This window comes from Condylura cristata, unplaced genomic scaffold, assembly GCF_000260355.1.
Source record: "Condylura cristata isolate star-nosed mole 26May11 unplaced genomic scaffold, ConCri1.0 scaffold00010, whole genome shotgun sequence".
NCBI lineage: Eukaryota > Metazoa > Chordata > Mammalia > Eulipotyphla > Talpidae > Condylura > Condylura cristata.
This window is the reverse complement of record NW_004567111.1, coordinates 42392043-42399101: the sequence shown is the minus strand read 5'-3', so window position 1 is coordinate 42399101 and position 7059 is coordinate 42392043. Positions and strand designations below refer to the sequence as shown.

At 41.5% G+C, this 7059-nt stretch overlaps 1 pseudogene; it reads right to left on the bottom strand.

The window, feature by feature from the left end:
- Positions 1-4876: 4876 nt before the first annotated feature.
- LOC101625169 lies at positions 4877-5443 on the bottom strand (annotated as a pseudogene).
- Positions 5444-7059: the final 1616 nt, after the last annotated feature.

Here is a 7059-nt window from a genome sequence, read left to right as displayed (position 1 = left end):
AACTCTCCACTTCCATTTCTGTTGCCACCTACTTCTTTCTTTAACTGTTTTATTCAGGTAAAACTACCTGCAATAAAAAGCAGCTGTTGTAGTGAATAGTTAAATGGATTTTTAACAAAGGTTTACACCCTGGTCACCACCATTGCAATAAAATTGCCCTTAATATTTTCTAGTTTGTCATGTTTCATTTTTGATTCTGCTAGTGTCTTTCAAGAAACGTGTCCATTACATCCAAGTTGTCAGATTTATTATCATAAAATCTTAATACTAATGTCAAACTTTTCCACTCCTAATACAAGTGATTTTTAAGAACTCTCTCTCTCCACCCTCCCCCCACTCACCTCTTTATTACGTTGCTAGAGGTAATTGCTTTTATTGCTCTCTAGTACCAGTATTACATTGCATTCATTTTTTTCTGTTGGCTATTAATTTTCTATTTCATTAATTTCTACTCCATTTTATTATCTTTTTTCCTTCTACTTTTGGTGTGTTTTTAATGTGCTTTTCTTTTTTTCTAGTTTCTGAAGGTAGAGGCATAGAGTGAATTTTCCCTTCCAATTTAAGTATTTTAAGTTTCCCTCTATGTACTACGTAAGCTGCATCCTGTAATCTTTGGCATGGTGTGTTCATTGTTATCAATTTAATTTTCTTTGTGATTTCTAGGTATGCTCTTTAGTAATATTTGGTTTCTATCCAAGTAGGGGTTTTTTAGATATCTCAGAAGACAGTGGCTTATTGCACAAAGAACCTGAGTTATACATTGAAACCTGATCTATAACCAACCAGATTCTATAACCAACCAATAAAGCAGGTAAAGAGGCATTTTATCAACTCTCCTCCCCTATACAATGAAGTAGATGGCATCCATGTTACAGGTGGCTGCAGATGAAGTGATGTGACAAATCCTGGAGCATTTAGCACCTGCCATCTTCAGTTAGCGTCCTTGCTAGGGACTTCCCGAGACCCAGGGATCTTTTCACAAAACCTGCCTCCGGGGTGAGAAGCATTTAGCCTAAGATTTTTCCCCACACCCTTGGAACTTTATTTTATTTATATACTTCTTCCTTCATGTAAATCACAGTATTCCTTAGGCTTTGGGTGCAACTCCCTCCCTTTATCTTCCAGCTTGTTTATTTGAACCATGCTTTACCTTGTTCTCTGCCTAATCACTATCTTTCGCCCTTTTCAAAGATGTTATTAATGCTTCACACATCTAGAAGAAAACATGGAACTCCTACTCCCCTGCTTACTTTGCTTAAATTTTAAAACAGAAATATAACACTTCTCACCAACACGAAGCACTAGTTTTGTCATTATGGTCTTCTTCCCCTGGGGCGCAAATAAATGAGTTGTTTCACTCAACATAGGTGCATCCCCGTTGCCAAGAACCCAGCCACAGGGAAACGATCTAGAAGGAAACATATACGAATTAGGCTCCATCCAAGCTAGGCTCCTTGGCCCTAGCTAACTTTATTCTTGCATCTCCACTGTTGCTTCACTCCATTTGAGAATATAGTTTTCTGAATAAGATTTTGAGGCGTTTATATAGCTTGAGAGCCCTGTTTCCCAGGGTAGCTGATTTCCTGGTCTGCTGTGCACCTCAGCGCCAGGGTGAGTGTGGTGGCACCTTCTGCCTGACGGGTTGTTTCTGAGGGCAGCCTCAGTCCCCGCCCCATCCTCGTGTTGAGTAAGAACCCCGCGCATGCCTGACTTGGAAAACTGCGATGGCTCATTGTATGTGCCAGGTTGACCCGGCGGTGGGGTGCCCAGTATCATTCTGGGCGTGGAGAGGGTTTGGATGAGGTTAAGATTTAAGACAGAAGGAGCCTAGCAGATGTGCTCCCTTGTGCACCGGCTGCATCCTACCAGTGGAAGGTCCTTGTAAAACAAAAGGACTGACCCTCCCTTGGAACTTCTACTTTTTCCCTGCTCTTGGACTAGACTCTGTGCTCTGAGCACCCCCAAGTGAGGGGCGACCAGAGACCAGAGCTCAGATCAGAACGAGTGGGAAGGGCCTGCAGCCACCGGGACTGGAGCGACACCATATATATATATATAAACAAGAAGATTATTTGCTGGGATAGGAGGGCCAGAGAAAAGAGGCTGGAAGGTGGTGTAAGAAGAGCAAATAGAAACATAATGGCCAGCCCTCTCTCGTGGCGCAGCAGCAAGGCAAGCTGGCCACAGCCGCTTCAGTGCCCTGAGGTGACCCCCATGGCACGGCAGACCTCTCTTGACCCTCCCGCTGCTCCCCTCAGCAGTGTACTTCGTCGATCGGCCTGTTCCCCGCTCTGTGTTTGGTGAATCCTCTTACCGCCCCTGCACGTGTGGCCTGTACCCCAGTTCTGTATGCATAAGTAAATAAATCTTGCTTTTTAAAAAAGAGAGAGAGAGAGAACACAATGGCCTGGAGAGGAGACGGCAAACTGGCCAGGAAAGTATGAGTAGCTGAGCATGACTAGAGCTTGGAATACACACTTTGGGTGAGGAGGAATTAAAGTCCAGGCTGGAAAAGAAAGAACGGAGCAGCGGGCAGCGGAAGCTTGGAAGCCCCGTCAGTGACTTTGAAGTCTGGGCTTTTTCCGAAGACAGTTGCACAACTAGGATCATCTACATTTGCATCACCCAGAATGAACCCAAGAGCTGTTTTCTAGGCTCCTTTCCCTCTAGCCTTTCTACTGTAATAAATTATAAATTACTTTATGGTTTTTACTTTAAAAAATGCTTATTGTAGAGATTCACCAGTTCCACACATGAAGAGATAAAAGTGTTTTCTATTACTCCAAGCCCATCATTCCTAAATAAGAACATGATCTGAAGACTTTCTGTTCATGTAGAGAGTACAGACAGCTGATAAGCAAAATTGCTTTTACAAAAACTTGAGCTCATAAAATAGAAGCCGTTTTTAATATTTTAGGTACTTAATTTTAGTTGAATTTAACAAAAATGAAAGTGAAACGGTAGGAGTCGTTGTCACATAAAGGTTTTTTCACTTTTGCTTGTAATTGCTTCCTAAAGATTCCTTCAGGATTAAAGAGGGAATAATTATGAAAAATAGAATAAATTTGGTTTATGTTTATTTTTACAGCTTCATACATCAAATTAGGAAATACCTATGAATTCCTTTTTATGAAAGATGAAAATGGTAATACTTCTTTATTTGAGCCTTTCTGAATATTACAGGTTATAGCATTACCTTAATGTTTTCAAGATTTCTATCAGATACTCTCTCCTTTATAAATGCATATTCCCATAATTACTGCATTTTCACATAATATTCAATACTTCCTGTCAGCCTTTTATCAGTGATTACCTATAGCTGATGGTTTTTCTTTAGTTCCATACATATGATAACTACCCACCTTCCCCACTCTGTCTCTGGTGAATCCTCTCACTCCCCTGCACCTCTGGGGTGCACCCCAGTTGTATGCATAAATACATAAATCTTTAAAAGAAAAGAAACATTATCAATATATTAAAAGTTGTAATATATGTAACAATCAAACCAGAGCTCCAATCTACTGTTCACAGGGAAAACACTACAGAAGAGACACAACAGATACTGCCTTGCAACAAACACAGATTCTTTCTATAGAGGTGGAGAAATAAAAGGAAAAATCTAGTTGTCTAAAAGACAATTCACTATACACATTTTATTTTCAGTTTTGTACACTGTCTTAATGTGAATGGGACCAGTATTCCACTTTTTTATTTTTTATCAAAGCAAAATCACTTAAGTAATACAAAATGTTAAAATACAACACAAGATACAACAATAGACACACTAATTCTAATTAGTAATATAATTATGATGTTACATTTCCTTATACTACACAATTATGTTTAGGAAATCACACAGACATAGATTAATGATTTGAATAAAATGCATAAATTTGCAGCAAAGCTTGTAGTTACAAAACAACAAAAATTTACCAAAGATTGTACAAAATGAATGTTTATTTCACTTTTGTCATGTTCCTGGGTCCTTCAATGTTACATTGAGAAAAAAAGCAAAACAAATGATTAAAATCAGTATCCCTAATGTTATCATGTAGGGAAACAAAGCTAGTAGCCATCAACAAGAGTAAGCAAGACAATGCTACCAAAAAGAAATACAGAAAATTGCTTTAAAAATTGCCTAAACCAGGCCCTCCCTGGTGGCGCAGCGGGTTAAAGCACCGCACTAAGAAGCTTAAGCCACTTTCACATGAGTTCGATCCCCGCCTGCCCCAGAGGTGACCACATGGCGTGGCAGACCTCTCCTGACCCGCCCGCTGCTCCCCTCAGCAGTGTACTTCATCAACATGCCTGTTCTGCTCCCCACTCTGTCTCTGGTGAAGCCTCTCACCCTCCGCATCTCTGGCCTGTACCCCAGTTCTGTATGAATAAATAAATAAATCTTAAAAAAAAATTGCCTAAACCTGTATGAACAAATTTTTTTCAAAACAGCAAAATATGCTTCCACACACAGTGAGCCTTAAATAGAATTTTTTCCCTGTATGGCGTAGAAGTGCAAGTTCCTTTTTAATATTGTGAATGGGCAAAAATGTGTTTGCAATGATAGTTCCACTAAGCTTTGACTGAGTGGGCCAGGAACACATTTATGGATTCAGGGGGCCTTGTATACTGTAATTTCTTGATTGGGATAGTGGACAACCTAGCCAAATACACACACACATATATAACATTTTGATGGAAATCAAATGTAAATGCAGTCCACTCTGCTTTTGCAGATGCTTTGATTCAGCACCCAATGTGCATTTCTTGACTCAGCCTCCTATGAGAAAACTCAAGTGTGATCTTAAACAACAAACCTCTTGGTAGTGGGAGAGCCATCTCAGTCACACAGCTGCGGCTGCATGAGACGGAGAGCCATTCACTGTCTCAGGAGAAGTCCTAACCTTTCTTTGTATACCCTCCCTATGAGCGTGACAGCCTCCCTGTTTCCACATTCAGTAGTCTACACACTGGTATCCCCTTTAGCTCTAATATTAACATCCGCTCCACACATACCACCACTGTAGACATCAGTGTAGACATTATTTGTCTCTGGCCAAAAGCAGTTGAGGTCACTTCCTTTCTGCTGTTTGTTCAGTGTAATTACCCATTGCCCTCCTTGTTTGTTTTTTTATCTTCTCATATAGACACAACATTATCCTTATAAAACGAATAGTAGCAGCCAGGCATTACATTACTGGACAACTTGATATGGTTATACAGATTCTGGAAGTTTTGAACAGTATCAAACTTATAGAACAGTAGATGGTTTGCTTGCCAAGTTTTGCTTTTATCATTCTTAAAAACCACAGTGCTCATCTATTCATTAAAGGATGTCTTATGTACTGTTCTGGATTAGCAACCTCCTGATTAGATTCTGGTTTTTTCCTTCTTCTGTGGGTGGGGGATTAGGAGTCACGGTGCTTTCCGGTTTCACCGCCACCATCTTAGATCGACCTGCTCGCTTTTGATAGTTGTAGCAAAATACATTTGTACCTTTCATATGATATGTCTTGTGACTTTCTGTAAAAGAAGTGTATCACCAAAAGCATGGGTTAATGGACTTCAGCTTGCCTTTGATTCTGACTGCCTCTCTTGCTACTTCTTTCCAACTAGGACAAAGACAAAATAACTATATTAAACATGGTTTCAGAATCCGAAACATACACACAGACACACACACAAGCTCAATAGTAGACAAATGCACTTTTGGACCCCAGGCCTATCATAAACTAGCAAATGAAAGTGAGCTTGCTCTTCAGGTAACTTATCTCCACATCAATTTCTCCGTACAAAAAATGGAGCTACGACGCCTTGTCTCCGGGTTTGATCATTGTTGAGATTCAAGTAAATGCTCAAAACATGTGAGGTCACTTTCTTTCCCTCTATTTAAATGGGTCCACCCTGGCTGATTTTTGTGGAGGTGTCTCTGAATATATCCGAACGTCGGCGTGGTATCCACAGCAAACAAAAAAAACATTACCGTTGGGCCTTGATATATAACTGCTAGCACCCCTGAATTTTAAGCAGGAGGGCAGTGAAGACCTAGCACTTACAGGAGGGGGTGCTTACATGAGCCACACATGCATACTTGTTCTCTGCTCTCGCCCCAAAACTAGTGTGGAGTTTCCCAAGACTCTCAAGAAAGAAAAGTAGCTTTTGCTGTAAGTAGTTGAGGATGGTCTCCAAGCTCTTAAACAAGTGTGAGGGCCAGAGACGAGTGTCACCATGCAGCCTGTGAGGAGACACTGAGCTGGGTGAGGAGGTGTGCCTGCACAGAAGGCTACGCCAGGCAGCTTGAGGGGTTAAGGTATAAAGCTCATTTCTTCTAATCTGAACCCTTACTTTTGGTATGTGTTACCTTAGGCCAGTGACAGCTTAGTAACATTCAACAAATATATTAGATCATCAGAGGTAGAATAAAGTACTCTTAGTGCAGTACAACAAAGAGAGCTTCTGCAAGCGTATCAGAAGAAAGGCAGAGAATAGGGAACAAGGAACTAAATATTTACAGGAAGGGGAACCACATGTCCCAGTGATACCTGTTGTTTGGTATAGTTTTGTTTTGTTATAAAGATTTATTTATTTGTGCACAGAGAACTGAGGTACAGGCCAGAGGTGCAGGGGTGGCACTCTGTGTCACCAGACAAAGAGTGGGGAGCAGAGTGGGGAGCAGAACAGGCAGATTGATGAAGCACACTGCTGAGGGGAGCAGTGGGCCGGTCAGGAGAGGTCTGCCACGCCACGTGGGTCACCTCCCAGGCTGGGGATCCAACTCACACTGAGGCGGATGTGGCTCACTTGCTGTGCTGTGCTTTAATCCACTGCACCACCAGGGAGAGCCCTGTCTGGTATAGTGTTGGGTCCCCACCTCCCCCACAGAATCATATGCACACTGTTGTGTGGAAACAACAGTGAGCCATGGGTGCTGGAACAGAAAAGCTGGAACAGGAGGCAAGAAGTGTTCCTGCCTTGGTTTGCTACCTTGTGTTTACGTGACTGTTCTTTGACCCCCACGTTATTGTCGCATGTTATTGATGCATTTGCTGAGAGCTTCTGCCT